The 27,806-nt window shown below is 34.4% G+C and overlaps 1 protein-coding gene and 1 long non-coding RNA gene across 2 annotated transcripts in view; one reads left to right on the top strand and one right to left on the bottom strand.

The window, feature by feature from the left end:
* Positions 1 to 27,806, bottom strand: part of LOC102808402 (spermatogenesis-associated protein 20-like) — a 205,716-nt gene that overhangs the window by 3,823 nt on the left and 174,087 nt on the right. The gene's annotated exons all lie outside the window — the stretch shown is intronic.
* Positions 22,542 to 23,455, top strand: LOC146740174 (uncharacterized). The gene is made up of 2 exons (XR_014930120.1): positions 22,542 to 22,786; positions 23,282 to 23,455. It is a non-coding gene; the product is annotated as an uncharacterized LOC146740174 (long non-coding RNA).

The following is a 27,806-nucleotide window of genomic DNA, read 5'->3' as shown; positions in this document are numbered from 1 at the left end:
GCAACTCTGTATTGGCTTTGAATATTTCATCATCGTTTACTTAGTGTGCTGCTTTTTAAATCACGCAAATCTGTTTACAATATTGTACCAGCTCTAAATATTTCAACATTGCAATGTATTGCTTTTATAATAATTACGCAAAGTTATTTTTACTATTGTTTGGACTATTCTTAGGACACTAACCCGGGGTCTGTGAGTATTTCAGTATTATATCGACTTAACAATGCGTTGCATTCGTAATTATTACACAAACATAAACATGGGGGCATTTAAATCATTGAAAAAGATAGTAGTCAAGTGTCTACCGAAAGTCGAGAAAATATTTTAAATATTCATCGATGATTCATCGATGTTCCAATAGTGAATTATTTTATTCAATATTAAGTGAATTTGTAATATAAACCATACAATAACATACAATACCATGCGTAATGTTAAGTTTTACTATAATAAACTCGTATCGCACTTCGATCACATTATTCGCGTGCATTTCAACTGAACTCTAATAACCACGTGTTTGAATTACGTGCGGCAACCTCCAGAGTTCACGCACTGATATTTAAATTCGGGCAACCCAGCTTGACGCAAATGGATATAGTTACTTATTATTTGTTCAACAAATCTTTTAACTCTCACAAATACCATGAAAGCGAAGAGTTAACTGAAAAGCAATGTCTTTTTTGACAAAAAACATGTCAATACAAGATTATGTGTACAAGGTTAGATTTATAGAGCGTACATGACCGCTTATGTTTATTTTAATAATCATGTTGCACACAAGAGACAATTTAGTTCCTGCATTTCTTGTTCACTGATCTTGAACTGTTTGTCTGGAATGCAATACAGACAAAGTATAAACAACTGATACCTACCGTTGTCAAATCAACCAAGAGGAAGGCTTGTCTATTTTAAACTTTGTAAATAGCATTCTTTTCAAACGTAGACTTTATTCAAGTGCAATAAATGTAAGTAAAATATACGGACGAGTCAAACTCGTACCTTCGAAAGTTACGACTCTTACTCTTGAAATTGGTGATAAATACATGCATTACCATTTTTTCATGCAACAGCATATACAGCATTGGATTTATGGATTTTTATTTTAATAAAATATGTGGGCCAATAATATTACCATATATTTCCATGCTAGTGATGCTTGTAACCTGCTCGATTTAAAAACAGCTATTTAAAACAAAGAATGGAAGCACAAACGAAACTGTTAAGTACGTATTTCACACCTTACCCATGACTGCGATTGCAACCGGTACTTAGTGGCTACCGCGGAGGAGACCACTAATTATGGGCTCATACCACTAATTGAATTTCCATAGACGACAATGTTAACATATGACGAGATTGCTATATGAAAATGACAAAGACAGTTGAAAATATGGCTCAAAAATGGGAAATCAACATGCCAGTAATCAACCATATGAAAAAAACTAACATGTTGGCCAGCTCAAACTCTTGCAAATCTCAGGTAAACAAGACTGAGAAATCACTGGAAAAACACCAAGATTAGAACATCCATTAACACACAGAATAAACCCACAGGTACACAGCCGCTAAGTAGTAAACAAAAGACCACATGTTGGTCTCACCTCTGACCCAGGTGATTACGCCCTCAAACAGGGAGCACCTGAGAAAAATAATATTTAAAAAATGTCATTGGTTCTTGCTAGGCATTTAAATTACGAGCAGCCATTGGTTAATTAGTGGCATGAGACCTTAAAAGCAGTATGCGGCTCTCTCGGAGTCAAACTGAAAAAATGGCTGCGCCACTCTTGTAGCTGCGCATGCGTACTTGCTATAATGATAAAACCGCATTTCATGTTTTTAGTCGCTGTATCTGCTCAAATAACATCCATCATGACATATTAAATCATTATATACTAAAACTCAGACCTTCCAATAAAATATTACCAGTAGTTTTGCGACAGAATACGTTATCGCAATATGCAAATTAGGCTAAGTCAAATATTTGGTCAATTTCAAAGACCACTAAGTTATAAATTAGTCAGCACATCTACTCATTATATATTAGCTGTGTGCCAAATTTCATTTGAATTGAAATTGTAGATCTTGAGTTATCAGTGGAACAAATTTTAGTCACAGAGTCACAGCGTCACAGACACCGGTACCACATAAGCTCTGTTTCATGGGAGCTAAAAATGGCAAAAATATTCATCAAAATTAGAGAACTGAAGATATATTATCACAAAATGAACAAATCTAAGAGAGGGCTACCCAAGGTACATATACATCAAGTATCAAAGCATTCGGGCTTGTAGTTTTCAAGAATAAGTCGAAAAAGTAAAAAGTTTACACGAATGACAACGGACAATCAGTCATATGATAAGCTCCACTCAGCAAAGTCGACAGCGGGGCTGAAAACTTTGTCATACAGCTGTGTGGCAAGGGCATACATAGTTGCCTCACACCAATATACAAGAATATATTTGCACCTCATACGTTACAAAAATTAAATTAAATTGTAGGGAATGTCATAGATTAAATTTGAGAAGCAAACTTGACATATTGTCGAGGCCTGACGTTTTTGTTGACGAGCCCCTCGAACGAACCCTGCTATTATCATGTCGTCATGACCAATCAGTCCGCCACATCCACCAATGAAATAATCTAGGCCAGTACTCACAGCTTGGTTTGTCTTTTCACTGACATTTTTTTTTCCTTTCTCGCGACTGACCTAGTTCACCGACTTTTAATATATCTCTATATCTATAACATGATGCATACTCATAACTCATGCCAGAGATTGTACACCTTTTGTACTCCATTCATTATGGGCAGCATACAGTGCTATATGGTTGTCAATGTGTTAACACATTGAAGGACACACAAATTGTACTCCATACATTATAGGCAGCATACAGTGCTATATGGTTGTCAATGTGTTAACACATCTGAGGACACACAAATTGTACACCATACATTATAGGCAGCATACAGTGCTATATGGTTGTCAATGTGTTAACACATTGAAGGACACACAAATTGTACTCCATACATTATAGGCAGCATACAGTGCTATATGGTTGTCAATGTGTTAACACATCTGAGGACACACAAATTGTACACCATACATTATGGGCAGCATACAGTGCTATATGGTTGTCAATGTGTTAACACATTGAAGGACACACAAATTGTACTCCATACATTATAGGCAGCATACAGTGCTATATGGTTGTCAATGTGTTAACACATCTGAGGACACACAAATTGTACACCATACATTATAGGCAGCATACAGTGCTATATGTTTGTCAATGTGTTAACACATCTGAGGACACACAAATTGTACTCCATACATTATGGGTAGCATACAGTGCTATATGTTTGTCAATGTGTTAACACATTGGAGGACACACAAATTGTACACCATACATTATAGGCAGCATACAGTGCTATATGTTTGTCAATGTGTTAACACATCTGAGGACACACAAATTGTACACCATATATTATGGGCAGCATACAGTGCTATATGGTTGTCAATGTGTTAACACATTGGAGGACACACACATTGTACTCCATACGTTATGGGTAGCATACTGTGCTATATGATTGTCAATGTGTTAACACATTGGAGGACACACAAATTGTACACCATACATTATGGGTAGCATACAGTGCTATATGGTTGTCAATGTGTTAACACATCTGAGGACACACAAATTGTACTCCATATATTATGGGCTATCAATTTATTTATTAACACACAACATCCCTCGGAGGGGATGAAAAGGGTTACAAATCAGATATTAGTAAAAGAAAAATAACCACATAAAGAGTAAGGGAACAAAAAGGCATAAAAAAAAAAAAAAAGATAATAAGTTGAATACAAGGAATGTATTACTGGCTTAGTTTATGTAGGTGCTGCTGTCTTGTATTAAAACAGTTTTTTAAATATTGCGCTAAAGGAATTGACATTTTCTCGTCACTTAGTAATGATATGAATTTATTTTCATTACTAAATTTGTCAAAATTTGGTATACGTTTATTAGCTACAATGTAAAGTTTTGATCTTATTTCATTGTAATGAGGACAATTTGTGACAAAATGTTGTTCATCTTCAACATGGTCATTGTCGCACATATTGCAGACTCTGTCTTTAAAATCCAATCCTGTATGCCGGCCTGTTTCAATTTTCAGACAGTGGTTGCCAAGTCTAAATTTTGTTAAGGATTTGCGAAGTTCACTGTTTTTCATAATTGTTAAGTAGTTTTCTTGTTCTATTTTGGTTTTAAAAAGTTTGTAGGTTCTTAGTTTATTTTTAGAATTTGATTTTTTCCTATTGTCATTATTTATTTCATTTTTCCACTCAGTTGTAAACTCTTCTTTTAATTTCTCATCAATTGTTTTTAATTTTGATAATGAGATAATATTTGTTTCATTTAAAAGATAAGAATGGTTAATATTATTTAATATCAGATCAAGTTTTTTAAACCATTTACTTTTAATAATTTTATTGACATAGTATGCTTCTTGAAGTAGAGTATTTGTGGAATTTGCAATACGATTGGGCAGCATACAGTGCTATATGGTTGTCAATGTGTTAACACATTGGAGGACACACACATTGTACTCCATACGTTATGGGTAGCATACTGTGCTATATGATTGTCAATGTGTTAACACATTGGAGGACACACAAATTGTACACCATACATTATGGGTAGCATACAGTGCTATATGATTGTCAATGTGTTAACACATTGGAGGACACACAAATTGTACACCATACATTATAGGCAGCATACAGTGCTATATGTTTGTCAATGTGTTAACACATCTGAGGACACACAAATTGTACACCATACATTATGGGTAGCATACAGTGCTATATGGTTGTCAATGTGTTAACACATCTGAGGACACACAAATTATACTCCATATATTATGGGCAGCATACAGTGCTATATGATTGTCAATGTGTTAACACATTGGAGGACACACAAATTGTACACCATACATTATAGGCAGCATACAGTGCTATATGTTTGTCAATGTGTTAACACATCTGAGGACACACAAATTGTACACCATATATTATGGGCAGCATACAGTGCTATATGGTTGTCAATGTGTTAACACATCTGAGGACACACAAATTGTACACCATATATTATGGGCAGCATACAGTGCTATATGGTTGTCAATGTGTTAACACATTGGAGGACACACAAATTGTACACCATACATTATAGGCAGCATACAGTGCTATATGTTTGTCAATGTGTTAACACATCTGAGGACACACAAATTGTACACCATATATTATGGGCAGCATACAGTGCTATATGGTTGTCAATGTGTTAACACATCTGAGGACACACAAATTGTACACCATATATTATGGGCAGCATACAGTGCTATATGGTTGTCAATGTGTTAACACATCTGAGGACACACAAATTGTACACCATATATTATGGGCAGCATACAGTGCTATATGGTTGTCAATGTGTTAACACATTGGAGGACACACAAATTGTACTCCATACATTATAGGCAGCATACAGTGCTATATGGTTGTCAATGTGTTAACACATCTGAGGACACACAAATTGTACACCATATATTATGGGCAGCATACAGTGCTATATGGTTGTCAATGTGTTAACACATTGGAGGACACACAAATTGTACTCCATACATTATAGGCAGCATACAGTGCTATATGGTTGTCAATGTGTTAACACATCTGAGGACACACAAATTGTACACCATATATTATGGGCAGCATACAGTGCTATATGGTTGTCAATGTGTTAACACATTGGAGGACACACAAATTGTACACCATACATTATAGGCAGCATACAGTGCTATATAGTTGTCAATGTGTTAACACATTGGAGGACACACAAATTGTACACCATACATTATGGGCAGCATACAGTGCTATATGGTTGTCAATGTGTTAACACATTGGAGGACACACAAATTGTACACCTTATATTATGGGCAGCATACAGTGCTATATGATTGTCAATGTGTTAACACATTGGAGGACACACAAATTGTACTCCATACATTATAGGCAGCATACAGTGCTATATGGTTGTCAATGTGTTAACACATTGGAGGACACACAAATTGTACTCCATACGTTATGGGTAACATACAGTGCTATATGGTTGTCAATGTGTTAACACATTGGAGGACACACAAATTGTACACCATATATTATGGGCAGCATACAATGCTATATGGTTGTCAATGTGTTAACACATTGGAGGACACACAAATTGTACACCTTATATTATGGGTAGCATACAGTGCTATATGGTTGTCAATGTGTTAACACATTGGAGGACACACAAATTGTACACCTTATATTATGGGCAGCATACAGTGCTATATGGTTGTCAATGTGTTAACACATTGGAGGACACACAAATTGTACACCTTATATTATGGGCAGCATACAGTGCTATATGGTTGTCAATGTGTTAACACATTGGAGGACACACAAATTGTACTCCATACGTTATGGGTAACATACAGTGCTATATGATTGTCAATGTGTTAACACATTGGAGGACACACAAATTGTACTCCATACATTATGGGCAGCATACAGTGCTATGTGGTTGTCAATGTGTTAACACATTGGAGGACACACAAATTGTACTCCATACGTTATGGGCCAATGGTGAATACAGAATATGGAATGAACACAAAATGTGGCCTAATAAACTGATAGTTGTTGCTGTTTTGTTCCATAGCTGTTTTTTAAGAAGACAGCTAAGGCTGGTGCTAGAGTATGGTTATAATAATAATAATAATCAAATTTTATTGCATCCTTAGAAATTACAATATTTCTTTTGGTAAAAAGCAATAAATATATCCATACACAACACAATTACAATACAATATAAATAGATACGTTAAAGTTTTCTGTACTCCATGGCTTTAAGTAGATAGGTCCCCATACATTTAATTGCCTTGGAGTCCTTGTTGCTCACCAAAAATATAAAATTACTCAATTTATCTCCTGCATTAGTTAATGTAATTTCTGTGAGCAATTCATGTCTAATATATTTGTACCGATCACATTCTAAAAGGAAGTGTGAACTTCATCTTCTATTTTATTTTGGGAACATAAATTACAAATTCTTTTTTCAATGGGAGTTTTTGGCTGTGTGTGCCTTCCTTTTTCAATAGCCAAACAATGGTTACTTGTTCGGAAGCGTGACATGCAGACTTGATGTTTTTTCGGAAGACAATTTAAGTATGACTCAAAATTATAAGTGTTTTTGAATTTTGCATATGTTCTTAGTTTTGTGTTTTCTTGATTGACATTCTGTTTCCAAAATGTAATATAGTTTTCTTTTAAAGTCTTATCAATGTTCTTTATATTCAAATCTGTTTTACTAGTTTGAATTCTTGAGTCAATAACTAAATTCTGAACCGATGAACACCATGGTAAATTGAATTTCATTTGTTCATAATATGCTTGTTTTGTAAGACATTTATCTGGAAGCATTTGTATACGTAACCAATACTTGATAAGGTTTTTCTTGGTGTCTATTAGTAATGGGAAACAGCCCAACTCTGCCCTACAAGCTAAATTTGCACCAAATTTATTTAGGCCTAGAATATTTCTACAGAATTTCAAATGTAGTTTTTCACTTGTAGTTTTGTCCCATTTGTTTTCATCCAAAACTTCAATTCCCCAAATTTCTGAACCATAAATGAGTACTGGAAGAATACATGTTCTGAACAGATAGATAAATGTTTTACAGTTGCATTCAGGTGGAATGTGTCTTAACATTGCATATAAGGCTCTGTTGGCTTTATCTGCCATGTTTTGTCTGGCTTCAGTAAATTTCCCATTGGACTGCATTGTAACACCTAAGTAATTATAGGAGTTAACACAGTTGATATGATTTCCAAGATATAGGAATTTATCATGTGTTTTTAAACCTCTTTTTCTGAAAATAACAATTTTTGTTTTTGTTAAATTGACACTAAGTTTCCAATTAGAACAATAGTCTGATAAAATATCTAATGCTTTTTGAAGACCATTGTTTGTTGTGGAAAGTAAAACTAGGTCATCTGCGTAGAAGAATGAGCTAATTTTAGTGTCATTTAGTGAAACATGGTCTATTGAACTATCCTGTAATACATCATTTAAGTCATTAATATAGATGTTAAAAAGCATAGGGCTGATTACACAGCCTTGTTTTACTCCCTTAGTTGTCTCAAAAACAGAAGAAGTCTTGTTTCCAAATCGTATGCAGGCCTTTGTATTTAAGTACATATATTTAATAATATTACAAATTTTCCCGTCTATACCACTGTTCAGAAGTTTGTAAAATAAACCATTTCTCCAAACAGTATCGAAAGCTTTCTGGAAGTCTATGAAACAAGTGTATAGTCTTCCATTTTGCTTTAGATACTTATGTACAATTGTTTTTAGAGTGAAAATATGATCAGTGGTGCGAAAACCTTTTCGAAAGCCAGCTTGGTTGGAATGTAAAATATTGTTTTTGTCCATAAACTGTTGAATTCTATTATTCATAATAACACAAAATGTCTTACCCACACAACTGGAAACAGATATTCCCCTATATTTACCAGGCTCTGCTCTATCTCCCTTCTTAAAAATATGTGATATGATACTGATGTTCCAGATATCTGGGTAAATACCTGAATCCAAGATGAGGTTGTAAAGTTTTTGTAGTGGTTTAATCAGGAAGTCTGAACTTTGTTTCAATAATTCTGGACAGTATCCATCATACCCTGCTGCCTTTTTTGACTTAAGTTTTTTAATAGCTAATTTAATTTCTTCATCTGTAATTGTGCTATTCAATTTAGTTGCTAAAGGTTCCCTATTTTCAAGTGATGTAATTTCAGAAATTATGTTATTATGATAACTGTTATTGGTCTCACAGGCATTTAATTTACTGTAATACCTATTCCATTCCTCTGGTGAAATATGGCTTGCCTGTTCATGAGTTGATTCTCTTAATTGATTAATAACTTTCCAAAATTGATTAGGGTTAGTATTATTTAAGTTAATAAGTTTATTCACAATTAAGTTTTCTTCTTGTTTTTTCTTTAATTTAATTAGTTTTTTAAATTTCTTTTTTCTTCTATAAAATAAGTCTCTCAACCTAGTATCAAAAGGAAATTTATTAACTAATTGGGCTGTTTTAACAAGATCTTTTTTGAGTACCATGCAGTCTTTGTCAAACCATTTTTTTCTTTTTAGGTTTCTGCTTCTTATTTTTATTAAACTTCTTGTTAAATGTTCTGTCTGCAGACTCAGTAATTAATGAATTCAAATTATTTACTGCATCATTTATTCCCTTACTATCTAATGTATATTTGTTAGTTAAGAAGGAATTTATTTTATGTTGACTATGTGTTGAAGCAAGGTTATCCTGGTAATTAAAAACTGAAAGTTTATCCCAGACCCAGCTTTTAGGTAGATTATGTAAATCATTGTTATTAGTTTTATGTAATTTAATTATCTTATTTAATTTAAGTTGGCAAGAAATCTGGCAATGGTCTGAAAGATAAGTAAAATCATGGATTTTAAAATAATCAAAATAATCAATAATATCACAAGACGACAGGGCGTAATCAACTGTGCTTACTCCATTGTAATGGTAACATGTTATGTTACCACTACAATCTCCTGGCATTCTGCCATTCAGTATCCTCATATCACAATTTTTGCAAAGGTCAATTAAAGCTTTACCGTATGCATTGACTGTAGTATCTCGATTGTTATGAACTGTTATTGTGTCATTATTATCTGGTGAAAATGGTAATGGTAAAAATGTATCATCAAAATCAGCATAATCCTTTAACATACCAGTTCTACTGTTAAAGTCTCCTAGAATGACAATGTTACCAAACTGTGAGAATTTAGATATGTCCTTCTCCAAGTGTTCAAAAAAGTCAGGATTGCAGTGTTTTGAGTTCAGTGGGGAATTATAAACAAAACAGTTTGCCATAATCAAAATGGGCAGCATACAGTGCTATATGGTTGTCAATGTGTTAACACATTGAAGGACACACAAATTGTACTCCATAGATTATGGGTAGCATACAGTGCTATATGGTTGTCAATGTGTTAACACATCTGAGGACACACAAATTGTACTCCATACATTATGGGCAGCATACAGTGCTATATGGTTGTCAATGTGTTAACACATTGGAGGACACACAAATTGTACTCCATTCATTATGGGCAGCATACAGTGCTATATGGTTGTCAATGTGTTAACACATTGAAGGACACACAAATTGTACTCCATAGATTATGGGTAGCATACTGTGCTATATGGTTGTCAATGTGTTAACACATCTGAGGACACACAAATTATACTCCATATGTTATGGGTAGCATACAGTGCTATATGGTTGTCAATGTGTTAACACATTGGAGGACACACAAATTGTACTCCATAGGTTATGGGTAGCATACAGTGCTATATGGTTGTCAATGTGTTAACACATTGGAGGACACACAAATTGTACACCTTATATTATGGGCAGCATACAGTGCTATATGGTTGTGAATGTGTTAACACATCTGAGGACACACAAATTGTACTCCATACATTATGGGCAGCATACTGTGCTATATGGTTGTCAATGTGTTAACACATTGGAGGACACACAAATTGTACACCATACATTACGGGTAGCATACAGTGCTATATGGTTGTCAATGTGTTAACACATTGGAGGACACACAAATTGTACTCCATACATTATGGGCAGCATACAGTGCTATATGGTTGTCAATGTGTTAACACATTGGAGGACACACAAATTATACTCCATATGTTATGGGTAGCATACAGTGCTATATGGTTGTCAATGTGGTAACACATTGGAGGACACACAAATTGTACTCTATACATTATGGGTAGCATACAGTGCTATATGGTTGTCAATGTGTTAACACATTGGAAGACACACAAATTGTACTCCATTCATTATGGGTAGCATACAGTGCTATATGGTTGTCAATGTGTTAACACATTGAAGGACACACAAATTGTACACCTTATATTAAAATGTATAAAATGCTTTGGGATTCAAATGAATGTCATTCAGTGAGTCTAGCCTGTAAACTGTTTGATTCTGTTATTAAACCAGTTATTCTTTATGGGTCAGAAGTCTGGGGTAGTTTTCTGACTAATCTATTTAGTGGAACTGGCAATAGCAAATCAGAGATTGATAATACTGTTTTTGTATCAAAGCTATTCTCTGACAAAATATTACCAGAAAAACTTCATATAAAGTTTTGTAAGAGAGTTTTGGAAGTACATAGGAAAGCATCGAATATTGCTTGTAGAGGTGAACTAGGTCGTTTCCCACTTGTGATTGATGTTTGTACTACTGTCATAAAATTTTATCAAAGGTTGTCATGTAAGAAAACAAACAACATAATTATCGAAGCTGCTTTTAAAGAAAGTAGTGGGTTTAAATACGATCCCTGGTATAAATTTGTCCAAAAACTTCTACAAATTACAAATATGACAAACACGGATACTAATCAGGCAAATTTTTGCAATCTGTTTAAAGAAAGGTTAAACCAAATTTACTCAACAAATGTGGAAAGTCAGTTGAACAAAACTGGTCATAATAAACTAAGTACTTATAAAACATTCAAAAATAATTATAAATTTGAAAAATACTTGGATGATATAAAAAACAAAAAACACAGAGTAGCATTAACCAAATTTCGTATTTCAGCCCACTTCTTGCCAATTGAAATAGGTCGTCACAGGGGAATAAATAAAATTGACAGGGTATGTAACAAATGTGACTCTAAAGATGTGGGTGATGAAAAACATTACTTTTTTCATTGTGACAGTTTTTCTGAACACAGAAAAAAATTCCTCTATACATTGTTCAAATACTCACCTGACTATCAAACATTACCAAATGGAGAATTGTTTATTAATGTTTTCTCTAGTGTAGACAAATATATTTGTAGTATTTTAGCTAATTTTGTTTTTCAGATTTTAAAATTATTTTAGATTAGTTGTGATACTGTATGTTTCTTACGTTGGACTTTACTCAAGCATTGTTTTTGTGTACGTTACAAATAAAATATCCTATCCTATTATGGGTAGCATACAGTGCTATATGGTTGTCAATGTGTTAACACATTGGAGGACACACAAATTGTACTCCATTCATTATGGGCAGCATACAGTGCTATATGGTTGTCAATGTGTTAACACATCTGAGGACACACAAATTGTACACCATACATTATGGGCAGCATACAGTGCTATATGGTTGTCAATATGGTAACACATTGAAGGACACACAAATTGTACACCTTATATTATGGGCAGCATACAGTGCTATATGGTTGTCAATGTGTTAACACATTGGAGGACACACAAATTGTACTCCATACATTATAGGCAGCATACAGTGCTATATGGTTGTCAATGTGTTAACACATCTGAGGACACACAAATTGTACACCATACATTATGGGCAGCATACAGTGCTATATGGTTGTCAATATGGTAACACATTGAAGGACACACAAATTGTACACCTTATATTATGGGCAGCATACAGTGCTATATGGTTGTCAATGTGTTAACACATTGGAGGACACACAAATTGTACTCCATACATTATAGGCAGCATACAGTGCTATATGGTTGTCAATGTGTTAACACATCTGAGGACACACAAATTGTACACCATACATTATGGGCAGCATACAGTGCTATATGGTTGTCAATGTGTTAACACATTGGAGGACACACAAATTGTACTCCATACATTATAGGCAGCATACAGTGCTATATGGTTGTCAATGTGTTAACACATCTGAGGACACACAAATTGTACACCATACATTATGGGCAGCATACAGTGCTATATGGTTGTCAATGTGTTAACACATTGGAGGACACACAAATTGTACTCCATACATTATAGGCAGCATACAGTGCTATATGGTTGTCAATGTGTTAACACATCTGAGGACACACAAATTGTACACCATACATTATGGGCAGCATACAGTGCTATATGGTTGTCAATATGGTAACACATCTGAGGACACACAAATTGTACACCATACATTATAGGCAGCATACAGTGCTATATGGTTGTCAATGTGTTAACACATCTGAGGACACACAAATTGTACACCATACATTATGGGCAGCATACAGTGCTATATGGTTGTCAATGTGTTAACACATCTGAGGACACACAAATTGTACACCATACATTATGGGCAGCATACAGTGCTATATGGTTGTCAATGTGTTAACACATCTGAGGACACACAAATTGTACACCATACATTATGGGCAGCATACAGTGCTATATGGTTGTCAATGTGTTAACACATCTGAGGACACACAAATTGTACACCATACATTATAGGCAGCATACAGTGCTATATGGTTGTCAATGTGTTAACACATCTGAGGACACACAAATTGTACACCATACATTATGGGCAGCATACAGTGCTATATGGTTGTCAATATGGTAACACATTGAAGGACACACAAATTGTACACCTTATATTATGGGCAGCATACAGTGCTATATGGTTGTCAATGTGTTAACACATTGGAGGACACACAAATTGTACACCTTATATTATGAGCTGCATACAATGCGATATAGTTGTCAATGTGTTAACACATTGAAGGACACACAAATTGTACACCTTATATTATGGGCAGCATACAGTGCTATATGGTTGTCAATGTGTTAACACATCTGAGGACACACAAATTGTACACCTTATATTATGGGCAGCATACAGTGCTATATGGTTGTCAATATGGTAACACATTGAAGGACACACAAATTGTACACCTTATATTATGGGCAGCATACAGTGCTATATGGTTGTCAATGTGTTAACACATTGGAGGACACACAAATTGTACACCTTATATTATGAGCTGCATACAATGCGATATAGTTGTCAATGTGTTAACACATTGAAGGACACACAAATTGTACACCTTATATTATGGGCAGCATACAGTGCTATATGGTTGTCAATGTGTTAACACATCTGAGGACACACACATTGTACTCCATACATTATAGGCAGCATACAGTGCTATATGGTTGTCAATGTGTTAACACATTGAAGGACACACAAATTGTACACCATATATTATGGGCAGCATACAGTGCTATATGGTTGTCAATGTGTTAACACATCTGAGGACACACAAATTATACTCCATACATTATGGGCAGCATACAGTGCTATATGGTTGTCAATGTGTTAACACATCTGAGGACACACAAATTGTATACCATACATTATGGGTAGCATACAGTGCTATATGGTTGTCAATGTGTTAACACATCTGAGGACACACAAATTGTACTCCATACATTATGGGTAGCATACAGTGCTATATGGTTGTCAATGTGTTAACACATCTGAGGACACACAAATTGTACTCCATACATTATGGGTAGCATACAGTGCTATATGGTTGTCAATGTGTTAACACATCTGAGGACACACAAATTGTACACCATACATTATGGGCAGCATACAGTGCTATATGGTTGTCAATGTGTTAACACATCTGAGGACACACAAATTGTACTCCATACATTATGGGCAGCATACAGTGCTATATGGTTGTCAATGTGTTAACACATCTGAGGACACACAAATTATACACCTTATATTATGGGCAGCATACAGTGCTATATGGTTGTCAATGTGTTAACACATCTGAGGACACACAAATTGTACACCATATATTATGGGCAGCATACAGTGCTATATGGTTGTCAATGTGTTAACACATTGGAGGACACACAAATTGTACACCTTATATTATGGGCAGCATACAGTGCTATATAGTTGTCAATGTGTTAACACATTGGAGGACACACAAATTGTACACCTTATATTATGGGCAGCATACAGTGCTATATGGTTGTCAATGTGTTAACACATCTGAGGACACACAAATTATACACCTTATATTATGGGCAGCATACAGTGCTATATGGTTGTCAATGTGTTAACACATCTGAGGACACACAAATTGTACACCTTATATTATGGGCAGCATACAGTGCTATATAGTTGTCAATGTGTTAACACATTGGAGGACACACAAATTGTACACCTTATATTATGGGCAGCATACAGTGCTATATGGTTGTCAATGTGTTAACACATCTGAGGACACACAAATTATACACCTTATATTATGGGCAGCATACAGTGCTATATGGTTGTCAATGTGTTAACACATCTGAGGACACACAAATTGTACACCTTATATTATGAGCAGCATACAGTGCTATATGGTTGTCAATGTGTTAACACATTGGAGGACACACAAATTGTACACCTTATATTATGGGCAGCATACAGTGCTATATAGTTGTCAATGTGTTAACACATCTGAGGACACACAAATTGTACACCTTATATTATGGGCAGCATACAGTGCTATATAGTTGTCAATGTGTTAACACATTGGAGGACACACAAATTGTACACCTTATATTATGGGCAGCATACAGTGCTATATAGTTGTCAATGTGTTAACACATCTGAGGACACACAAATTGTACACCTTATATTATGGGCAGCATACAGTGCTATATGGTTGTCAATGTGTTAACACATTGGAGGACACACAAATTGTACACCATACATTATGGGCAGCATACAATGCGATATAGTTGTCAATGTGTTAACACATTGAAGGACACACAAATTGTACACCTTATATTATGGGCAGCATACAGTGCTATATAGTTGTCAATGTGTTAACACATCTGAGGACACACAAATTGTACACCTTATATTATGGGCAGCATACAGTGCTATATAGTTGTCAATGTGTTAACACATTGGAGGACACACAAATTTTATACCATACATTATGGGCAGCATACAATGCGATATAGTTGTCAATGTGTTAACACATTGAAGGACACACAAATTGTACACCTTATATTATGGGCAGCATACAGTGCTATATAGTTGTCAATGTGTTAACACATCTGAGGACACACAAATTGTACACCTTATATTATGGGCAGCATACAGTGCTATATAGTTGTCAATGTGTTAACACATTGGAGGACACACAAATTGTACACCATACATTATGGGCAGCATACAGTGCTATATGGTTGTCAATGTGTTAACACATCTGAGGACACACACATTGTACTCCATACATTATGGGTAGCATACTGTGCTATATGGTTGCCAATGTGTTAACACATTGGAGGACACACAAATTGTACACCTTATATTATGGGCAGCATACAGTGCTATATGGTTGTCAATGTGTTAACACATTGAAGGACACACAAATTGTACTCCATTCATTATGGGCAGCATACAGTGCTATATGGTTGTCAATGTGTTAACACATCTGAGGACACACAAATTGTACACCATACATTATGGGCAGCATACAGTGCTATATGGTTGTCAATGTGTTAACACATTGGAGGACACACAAATTGTACACCATACATTATAGGCAGCATACAGTGCTATATAGTTGTCAATGTGTTAACACATTGGAGGACACACAAATTGTACACCATACATTATGGGCAGCATACAGTGCTATATGATTGTCAATGTGTTAACACATTGGAGGACACACACATTGTACTCCATTCATTATGGGCAGCATACAGTGCTATATATATGGTTGTCAATGTGTTAACACATTGGAGGACACACACATTGTACTCCATACGTTATGGGCAGCATACAGTGCTATATGGTTGTCAATGTGTTAACACATTGGAGGACACACAAATTGTATACCATACATTATGGGCAGCATACAGTGCTATATGGTTGTCAATGTGTTAACACATTGGAGGACACACAAATTGTACTCCATTCATTATGGGCAGCATATAGTGCTATATGGTTTGTCGATGTGTTTAAGCACATTTGGAGGGGGACACATTTTACTGAATATATATAAATCTATAATAATTTGTGAATAATTTCATTTTAGTAGGGATGTTTACTATTACAGTCACTTTACAATTTGTTGAGTATTATTCATGTCAGTTTCTTGTAAGAAAGAGGGTTTCCATGGTAACAAGTATTAATGCTCTAGGCAGTGCTGCATCTTGTTTCTTTTGTAACCTAGCCAATGTGACCTACTGAACTTATAATAAATTGACAGGGTATTGCACCAAATAAAATCTGGCTAATATTTCTGGCAAAATGGCGATTTTTTTCGATTTATTTCAAAATTGATTTCTAACTTTGACCAACAAACCTGGTTGTACATTTTGAACTAGGTAAACTGCATGATGTTTTTAATGTACATAGGTTTGCAGCTGGAGTTGCATTAGTATTTTTTTTTTAGTATTTAACATTAAATTATTAATTGTTATTATTAAAACATTTTAATAAAACTTTAAACACACCAAAATATAAAACAGTGACTGTCACTTTTCAACAGGATTTTTACAGCTTCTAATATATATTGTAAGTTTTGAACAAAATCCATATATACATGTCAGGGATCTGGTTCAATCATAAAACAAATGATAATGTGTGAAGTTTGATGGTGATTGGCTGAAACATGTCTGAGACACTGGTCTGAATGGATTAACCCATACATGTATGTATGTATGTATGTAGATAAATCCATCCCAAATTTTTGTTTTTTGACTGCGTCAGAAGGGAGACTACCGGTAATAATTTTAAAACCTGTAGTGACAGAGACACATGTAAATTTATTTCCATTATGAGTAGCAGACATATGTCACTGCCCATAAGGCCAGTTTAAATACCAGACAGTAATATCTTCTTTCTGTGTTTAAAATTAAATTAAAGCTTTGTGTTTGTTATTTTCTTTGCTCTTTTTGTTTTGTTTTGTATTATCTTTTTTTACCTTCTCTGGCAATATTATTAGTTAATAAATGATTGTAGTTCATATAGGGAATTATATAGGGAATTAATTAATGTCCAACATATTCCTAGTAAAACCATTCAACAACCCATTATCAATATTTAACAGAAACCAATAAAATGCATAGGCATATTTGTGAATCATACAAAGAAATACTGCTGATAATGGCATATTACTGAGCTATTAACCACACCATCCTAAAATTAAACACAAGGTGGTATAGCAATAGATACATGTATATACTTGAAGTCATTTAACAGCATACCCAGATTTTATTAGCAGCAGCTTCCTGTGCAGTATGATAAGTAGTGTTTTATTGTCAGGCACACAGATCAATTAGGATTGTTTTATTAGAGTCATTCATTGAATATGAAATTTAATGGATGAGTATGACTGATAGTAGGGTAGCCATGAACTTCCTGCATTCAGGATAGTAAATTTTACTACCAATAAAAAGTGGCAAAAGTGTTTTTAGTTCAATTTGTACAAAGAATAGTGTTTCTGTGCAACAGCTGTCATCTATTCAACTGCCAAATTACCGTAACACTAGACCAGCTATTAAATAATTACGAGAAACACCTTGATCTGCTGGGTTAACACAAAGATAAATTATGTAGTGTGGGAAGACATGTGACTGAAATGAGTATGGTCAGGGTCAAGGCATTCAACCAAGTTTATATTTTAATACTGCATCATCCTTGTACTATGTCGCATACAACAACAAAACAAGCAAATTCTAGATCTTAATTCAAAAGACAGATTAATGATAAAATGTTTTTTTCCTAAATTTAGGTCTGCACATTGTCCCAGAGCATATATGTACTGAATTTAACCAAAATCCATTAAAGTGGTTGTTTAGATATCAGTGGAACAGTCATGGAACAGCTAAAAATTGGTGAATCAGCACGCAAATTAGGTTATTATTATGCACAGATTTCAATCAAAAACTAATCAAATCTGCACATTAGTACAGCTCTTGAGATATCAGTGGAACAGACAGACACACATACACAGACACACTAACTGCAAAGGAGTCAAACAATGCAACTCAAATAAATCCTTTTTTTCTTAATATTTATTTTTACTAGTAGCTTCGCGGTGAGTGGCTTTCGCGGTAAGTGGGTTTTGTATTTGGTGGGTTTCGCAGGGAGTAGGGCTTTGTCTCAGTAACTGGTCCTTTCATCCTTGTTGAGAATTAAAGTTTTATGTTTCTTTAACAACTGACGCTATTCTGGGAATACCATCCTGGCAGGAGTTCCAAAATAAGACCCATGCTCTGATAATGCCTCTAGTATCAAAGAGCAATAAACATTACCATTATGATCTTATTGGTGTTGCAAAGGATAGTTGAATATTGTTTATTAAAATTAATAATCCCCATAACCATTTTCCAGTACGTAACAAACTGTATACAAAATGAAATAAAGGAATGTATATATATATATATATATATATATATTTACATTATTACTAATGCATTGCAATACAAATAATTCAAATTGAAAGAAATGGTAATATAAAATATTCCATCAGTAATACTTCTCAAAAGCGTATTTCACGGTCAGTGTTATTTACGAAAATATTTGTTTATAATTTTATAAACTTACTTGGCAATACCCACCCCAATTAGATATAATGTGAACATATTTTAATAAATAAAGATATACTAACAAAAATGAAATATTAATTATTTCATATTTTATTAAATAACCTGCACAAAAGTAATCAATATTTTTCCTTGCTAGAATGATGTGTAACTTCATACGGGAATCCTGATAAAGTTTACAACTGGCGATTTAGCAATATTAGGGATTGTCAACTTCCTGTGAATTTGATTACCTAACGTTTTTAGGTTCATGCGCTGCAAGTTACAGAGCACGTACTTAAGCGGTCGTCCCCCAGCAAATAATTAAGCCAGGGTGGTTTCGATATTGAAATCGAGAAACTCTCCGTTTTCACACAATCTGGGAAGTTCGAATTACTAAATGAAGTACAGGAGGACGAAGCTGAAATATCCAAGAACCAACACATACCAAAAATCTCTTTAGTATTAAGGTAGTATTAACAACTTGTCAATAATTATGGGATTGTTTGTAAGCATAAGATTGTTATGTGAACTTCGTTCATTAATGGAATACTGTGCAATGATGCTATTTTCAGGGCCTAACTGACTCAGACTCCTATATTGACTATGTCCCGAGCTGTTTACTAGTACTAACCTACTTACTTGTCAGTGTCTGACTGTTATATACAGCCCAGAACACGCCAGAGTAGTAAAAACAAGCAGTCTCTCGGCTGATATAGTTCCGCTGTCAGCAATGCACACATATCATTAGAAAATGAACAATATGCATAGTATCAATGCTATGGGACTTGCTGTTTTCAACAAGAATTCAAAAATATCATTTTTCACCATAAATGATTGTGGTTTTTAACAATTCGAAAATATCACTTTTTACCAAAAATGACAAAAATATTCATCAAAATTAGAGAATTAAAGATATCATCATGAAATGAACAAATTTGAGAGTGGTCCACATGTAGTACCTACATATGTAATATCAAAGCAATTGAACTTGTGGCTTTTAACTTTTTACTAAAAATGACAAAAATATTCACCAAAATTAGAGAATTAAAGATATCAATACAAAAAGAACAAATCTTAGAGAGGTCCACATGTAGTACCTACATATGTAACATCAAAGCAATTGGACTTGCGGTTTTTAACAAGAAGTTGAAAGTATCATTTTTTACCAAAAATGACAAAAATACTCACCAAAATTAGAAAATTAAAGATATCATTACAAAATGAACAAATCTGAGAGAAGTCCACATGTAATACCTACATATGTAATATCAAAGCAATTAGACTTGCGGTTTTTAACAAGAAGTTGAAAATATCACTTTTTACCAAAAATGACAAAAATATTCACCAAAATTAGAGAATTAAAGATATCATTACAAAATGAACAAATCTGAGAGAGGTCCTCATGTAGTACCTATATATGTAATATCAAAGCAGATGGACTAGCGTTTTTTAACAAAAAGTCGAAAATATCAAATTAGAGAATTGAAGATATCATTAGAAAATGAACAAGCAGCCTCTCGGCTGAGATAGCTCCGCTGTTAGCAATGCACATTTCAATTAAAGAACAGAAGATATCATTAGAAAATGAACAATATGTATAGTATCAAAGCAATGGGACTTGCTGTTTTCAACAAGAATTCAAAAATATCATTTTTCACCAAAAATGACAAAAATATTCACCAAAATTAGATAATTGAAGATATCACCACGAAATTAACAAATCTGAAAGAGATCCACGTGTAGGACCTATATATGTAATATCAAAGCAACTGGACTTGGGGTTTTTAACAAGGAGTCAAAAATATCACTTTTTACCAAAAATGACAAAAATACTCACCAAAATTAGAGAATTGAAGACATCATTACAAAATGAACAAATCTGAGAGAGGTCCACATGTAGTATATATACATGTAATATCAAAGCAATTGGACTTGCGGTTTTTAACAAGAAGTCGAAAATATCACTTTTTACCAAAAATGACAAAAATATTCACCAAAATTAGAGAATTAAAGATATCATTACAAAATGAACAAATCTGAGAGAGGTCCACATGTAGTACCTATATATTTAATATCAAAGCAATTGGACTTGCGCTTTTTAACAAGAAGTCGAAAATATCACTTTTTACCAAAAATGACAAAAATATTCACCAAAATTAGAGAATTGAAGATATCATCACGAAATAAACAAATCTGAGAGAGGTCCACATGTAGTACCTATATATGTAATATCAAAGCAATCGGACTTGCGGTTTTTAACAAGAAGTCGAAAATATCACTTTTTACCAAAAATTACAAAAATATTCATAAAAATTAGAGAATTGAAGATATCATCATGAAATGAACAAATCTGAGAGAGGTCTACCCAAGGTACATATACACCAAGTATCAACACATTCAGGCTTGTAGTTTTCAAGAAGAAGTCGAAAAAGTAAAACATTGACACGGACGACGGACAATCAGTCATATGATAAGCTCCGCTCGACAAAGTTGACAGCGGAGCTAACAAGCGGACGTACAGCGACGTGAACATTATTGTTACAATTTTTGGCTTCAACGTGTTCTAAATTCATCAAAAACAACAACGAACCTGAAAGAAAAGAAACCGTCTGATCTAAACGAAGTGCATCTAAGAAAATCGCAATCTGATTAAAATCTGATGTAGTGTACGGGCTTTAATTATTTTGGCTATAAATTTATTTTAATTTTATTTTTTATTACTTTTGTTATTAATGCCCTTTTATTTTATTTTATTTTATTTTATTTTATTATTTTACTTTGATTTTGATTTTGTGATTTTTTTAATTCCGCCCTACCTACATCTGAGCCGATGCCTATGTAACGAGATTTCAACGAGACCCACTATCGACGATTTTAGTCAACGAATCACAGACCTCCTTCTATAGCGCACATGATGACGTCACCGGGCGGAGTCGGGTGGCAAACACTCAAATAAAATTGAAGATAATATTTGGTAATCGTAGTTCTAAATAACTATTAAAAATAGCTAGACGTTTCGAGCAATGGCTCTTTATCGATAACATAGAAGCAAGTGTGATAACGTACCACTCTTTATGGATAGCATAGAAGCAAGTGTGTCTAGCTATTTTTAATAGTTATTTAGGACTACGATTACCAAATATTATCTTCAATATATCATACTTATCAGTCTGAGCAGCGTTTATTTATTTATAACTCAAATAAAATAGCGGATTATACCGACGTTAGCGACCGAGAATAACACGGCTTTACGGTAAGTTTATCATTGTCAAATGCAACGAAAGTCATTTTTATGTTAATATTGTGGCTCGAATGGTTCGACTTTAGATCGTTATTTTGCATAGTTATTCTGGGAGTGACGATTTTTTTTCCATCGTTTCGACCGAACACCAGTGTCTTTTTCCAGTCGCCTGCCCTGGAGACGGGTGATGTTTTGTTGAAGATCGGGCCAACATCGTCTACGGTATTGAAGCCGTAGCTGTAAATATTCATCAAATTGTATCAACATTTTGTACATTATACAATAACTCTTTATTAAAGTAATTGAGCTGATTTGGACTGGAATAAAATATTTTTTATTTGGAACACATCGCAATCGATCAGGAAATATTTGTTTGCTCCAATTTTCTGCGTCGATGCCGTGGGCCGGTGACCGTTATACAATTTAAAATCAGTTTGCATTGTTTACTATAGCTGTTTACAGTGTTCTAATCATTACGATTTACGTATTTTTTTGCTTCCATTCTAGATAATTATGCTCAGTGATGTAAAATTGAAGCGATGACTGAATGAACGAACCTTGGCTGGCGAAGATGTATCTGGAAGTGTACACATTTGTTGGAAGTGAAAAAAATATTCAATGTAATGACAAAAATTGTAAAATGCTGAGGAATTTCTTTTGCAAATAAAAATATACTAGCAATTTTCTATTAATGGTTTATTCAAGTGGGCAAAATATAATGTACAGAAAGATTGCCCGTAGAGTATCGCTACACTGAAAAGTAAGCAACCGACAGCCTGTATAAAAGGGGGGCTGTGATTGGCTGTTACTTACGCGAGATTTGAACGGGACTTACATAGGCGTCGGATCAGATGTAGGTAGGTAGGGCAGAATTAAAAAAATCACAAAATCAAAATCAAAGTAAAATAATAAAATAAAAGGGCATTAATAACAAAAGTAATCAAAAATAAAATTAAAATAAGTTTATAGGCAAAATAATTAAAGCCCGTACACTACATCAGATTTTAATCAGATTGAGAAAATCGAGTCTTATCTCCCTTGCGTTTCTGATCGAGAGAAGGTCAGGGCCAATCTACCATGATTGTTTGCTTATCATCAGTTCAACCAAGCTGTTAGTTATGTAGTTTATTAGAGGTGACCAGGAACCAAAATTTGGGACGTGAATCCCTCCGGCGACGAAAATGGTGATAATAACCAAGGGGTGAGAGACATAATACATGCGATAGCGACCCAATAGATTCCGGGACACGCAGTGATCAGTGAGGCTTCAAACTGTCCCAATAGTTACCTAAAGAGACCGATATTATCGTCTAAAAATGTCTAATAAAGTCTAAGTTAGGCACCCATATTTAGGCAACTATTCAGAAGATCATTTTTAGACTATAATATCGGATAACGTTAAAAAGTGCAATGTCGTGGCTTCCTCAAATATGTTGTATTTGTTACCTACCTATTGAAATCTTTCGTTGAAAACATGTTTAGGCAGAAAATTGGGATACTTTCTTATGGAACAGACTTAAATGTTTTGTAAATGTAAAGTTACAGCAAAAATATTGCATAGTGACACCATTTGTATTACTTGATTATAGTTACCGGGGAACAAATACCGGATTCTGCTGTAAATTCGCCCATCCAAAAAATTGCTCTGGGCGGTTTCACGGCTGCTGGGCCCTTATTTAGGGTTCAAATTTTCAAAAAATGATCATAAAATACTTTCAGGGGCTTATATTTCCATTGAAAAATCCACCTACGCCGGCAGTTAGACCACCCAAAACGAATGAGACTATTGCGATTTATTAAATTTTATACATTCTGTTCTTGCTGGATTAAAAAGTAGACCGCACATCTTTCTTTCAAAGAATCACATTAACGAACCTCGTGCGCCAAATACAATTATTTTGTTTCATTTTATAACGGAAGTATATTCTAAAAGATGTTTCAAATAAAAACGAACCCAACTGCATTACTTGGTAGCAAATGATTGCGGTAGCGCAATCCAGCCATGGTTCGTTATCCAGCCATTGTTGATTATCACCTAGTAATGATTAAAATAACATGAAAAAAATAAAATTCACGCTAATCGCAATAAACATCAATACTTTTGAATATGCGTCATTGACTACGGCTAAACTTTTAGGCATCAGAAAAGATTTAAATAACACCATAAAAAACTGCCGAAAAATCTGCGATTTCTTGGTCCCATTTTATTGTTTTTAAAACCCGAACTGTTGTTTAACGGCCCTGGCCCAATTTGGTATTAGTGCTGTTATTCACGCTGGTAGGGGAATAGGTGACAAAGGTCAATCATGGTTAAGCTGTAAATAGCTCCCCTGTGTAGCATGGCATGTATTATAAAGGTATAGGCTTTGCCTAATAAGTGAATGTAATTGAATGTAGGTCAATCCATCAATAAAATTGATCAAGATGTCTGAGAATCTATGACATACTGTATATGGAAACACATGATTTTGATATGGGCATTTTGAAAAACATGCAAGGACACTATACTTGTAAACAAAGGGCACTAATGAGCACTCTATGAATGAGGTATTTCTAGAGGTCGGGGTTTGTCTCGTCTGCATCTGAATAATTTTTGCTTTGATTTTCTTATGGTTTTTTTTTCCCCAATGCGACTTAATTTCACTTGTTTTTTTTTATTCTTGGTAATTAGTGTCATTAGCGATGGAGTATTAAAAACCGCAATTAACCTCAGTGCAGCAAATCGGGTTAGATCTTCTTGACGCAATGGGCAAATTTCGCTATTTTCGCTGACAAGTAAAATCTGCTTAATTAAACCTACGTGAAGATGTAAAGTAACAACAGACTGTTTCCTTGACAGATTCTTGAAATTAAATCATCAAAACAGTACAACTGAAAAGTCTGTACAACATACCTAGAACAGATAAATAAAAACATCGTAGTTTAATGTTCGTCCGGACTTTGAGCCCTTGAAAGTAAGTGATCCAGCCCTTACATACGCCAACGATTGAAATTTGTTTAATTGCTATTAAATTATCGCTCGAAAAAATCAAAGAAAGCTTAGAAAGAACTCCCATGTGCTGAGAGTATTGGAGACACATTAAATATAATTCAAAATTACTTAGCTGAAAACTAATTATGCAAATCAGAAAATTAATATGACCCGATTTGAGTGTAAAACTAATGAGGTCTGCGCAATGTAACAGAAAATCTATGTCTCCAAGTTTAATTGAAATGTGATTAGAACCAAAAAATTATGAATTATTATGCTTATTAGGGAATTAATATGAACAGATTTTTACCCCAAACTAATTAGGTTTGTACATTGTCCTAGAGCATCTTTGTACTAAGTTTCATTGAAATGGAATAATTAGTACCGTGAAAACTCCAAAATTTCGACCCCTCTAAAAATTCGTCCGCCTATTTATTTGCCGGGTTTCGGTGTTTTATTTAACTCCAAATTTTCGACTCCACTAAAGATTGCCGACTCATTCTTATTCGAAAATTGCGACCAGTTTTAGTTTTCCCCCAAACGAAAAAAAAAACGATGTGAGCGTTCAAACGGGACCTTCCTCGACGGCATGAATCCGGGTTTCTGATTGACTGAGAGATTTTTATTTTATTGGTAACGAAAATATATTCTAAATAAACGAAGTTTCAAATAAAAACGAACACAAAAATCTCGACATGCTGCGTTTCTGAATTATTGATTATTACTGTACTCAGCAGTGATTATAATAATGTACACAAAATAAATTTGTTGAATGGTTATGAAATACAAATAAAAGTCAACTTAGTTTCATCGTAAGCGAATGATTCCGGTCTTGTATAAACGTTTGATGCTGTAGGATATCCGCCATGTTCTCTTAGGTCAAATAGGTCAAATCGCTAATTAACCAATCAAAAAGCTGGATGATGCCAACATGTTAAAATTACCATAGCTTATTTAAATATTTTAATGTTATTGAATGCAATGCGGAAGAGATTGATGTTGTAGTACGATATTTTGGCTTGGATTTTGATGCGAAAACGGCATGATTTTTTTAAAATAAAAAAATTAGTTGTTTTTAAAAAATAAACTGGTCATCTGAAGAATAATTTAACATTGTTCACAGTGATAACAGCTCATTCTCGAAAGGAAGCTTACCCGCTCACGCTAGTCACGATAAAAATCATACACGTGTACTCTTGAATAGACAGACGTCAATGACTACGGTAAAACTTAGACTCTATTTTAGCCGGCAGGATTGATTGAAATGTCCGAAAAATGACGCCAAAATACACCTTAAAAGTCCCATTTTATTTTCTTAAATCCCATTTTATTTTTTAATCCAAGGGCGAATTTACGGCAGAATTTGGTCCCTCAAATAAGGGACACGTGAGCTTTGATTCTAACCGGATACATTGCACTGGGTCGGGGAGATAGTTTGCTAAACTTCCATGTATCTTTTGTCCAATGGGTACCTGTACTTCGAACATTCGCAAGTTTTCCTAGGTAGTGCGAGACAGCTTTGTCTTTTGACCTACTAGTTTTGTGCTGACCTCTTCTCCGCGTCTTGATGTTTTGTTTTGCTTGTCATAATACTCACTGATTGATGACTTTGTTTAGATTTTGAGTTACAACTCGGCCACGACCTTTGCTTTTACCGTGAAACATGAGGAAGTTTACGTCAATTGACGGACATTGCATTTTTTAAAAACTAATGAAGCACACTGTCTATCATCCCCATTTTTTCATTTGCTGATTTCTATTCTGAAAAATTCGACCGTCCGCACCTTAATTTTGACTCTAAAAACACGTCACATTTCTAACACCAATTATTTAAAACCGGTCGAAATTTTGGAGTTTTTACGGTACTTTAGATATCAGTGTGAAAGCTTAAAATTGGTTAATTATGCAAATTAGGTAATTAATATGTACAGATTTTAACCCACAATTATTCAGATCTGTCTATTGTCCTACAGCATCCATGTACATTCATTGATATGTGATGTATAGTACCTGAGATATCAGTGTGAAAGTTGGTTAATTATGCAAATTAGGTGATTAATA

Source organism: Saccoglossus kowalevskii, chromosome 8, assembly GCF_978046115.1.
Source record: "Saccoglossus kowalevskii chromosome 8, keSacKowa6.1, whole genome shotgun sequence".
Classification (NCBI taxonomy): domain Eukaryota; kingdom Metazoa; phylum Hemichordata; class Enteropneusta; family Harrimaniidae; genus Saccoglossus; species Saccoglossus kowalevskii.
The sequence above is the reverse complement of the archived record's forward strand: the minus strand, read 5'-3'. Positions and strand labels throughout refer to the sequence as shown.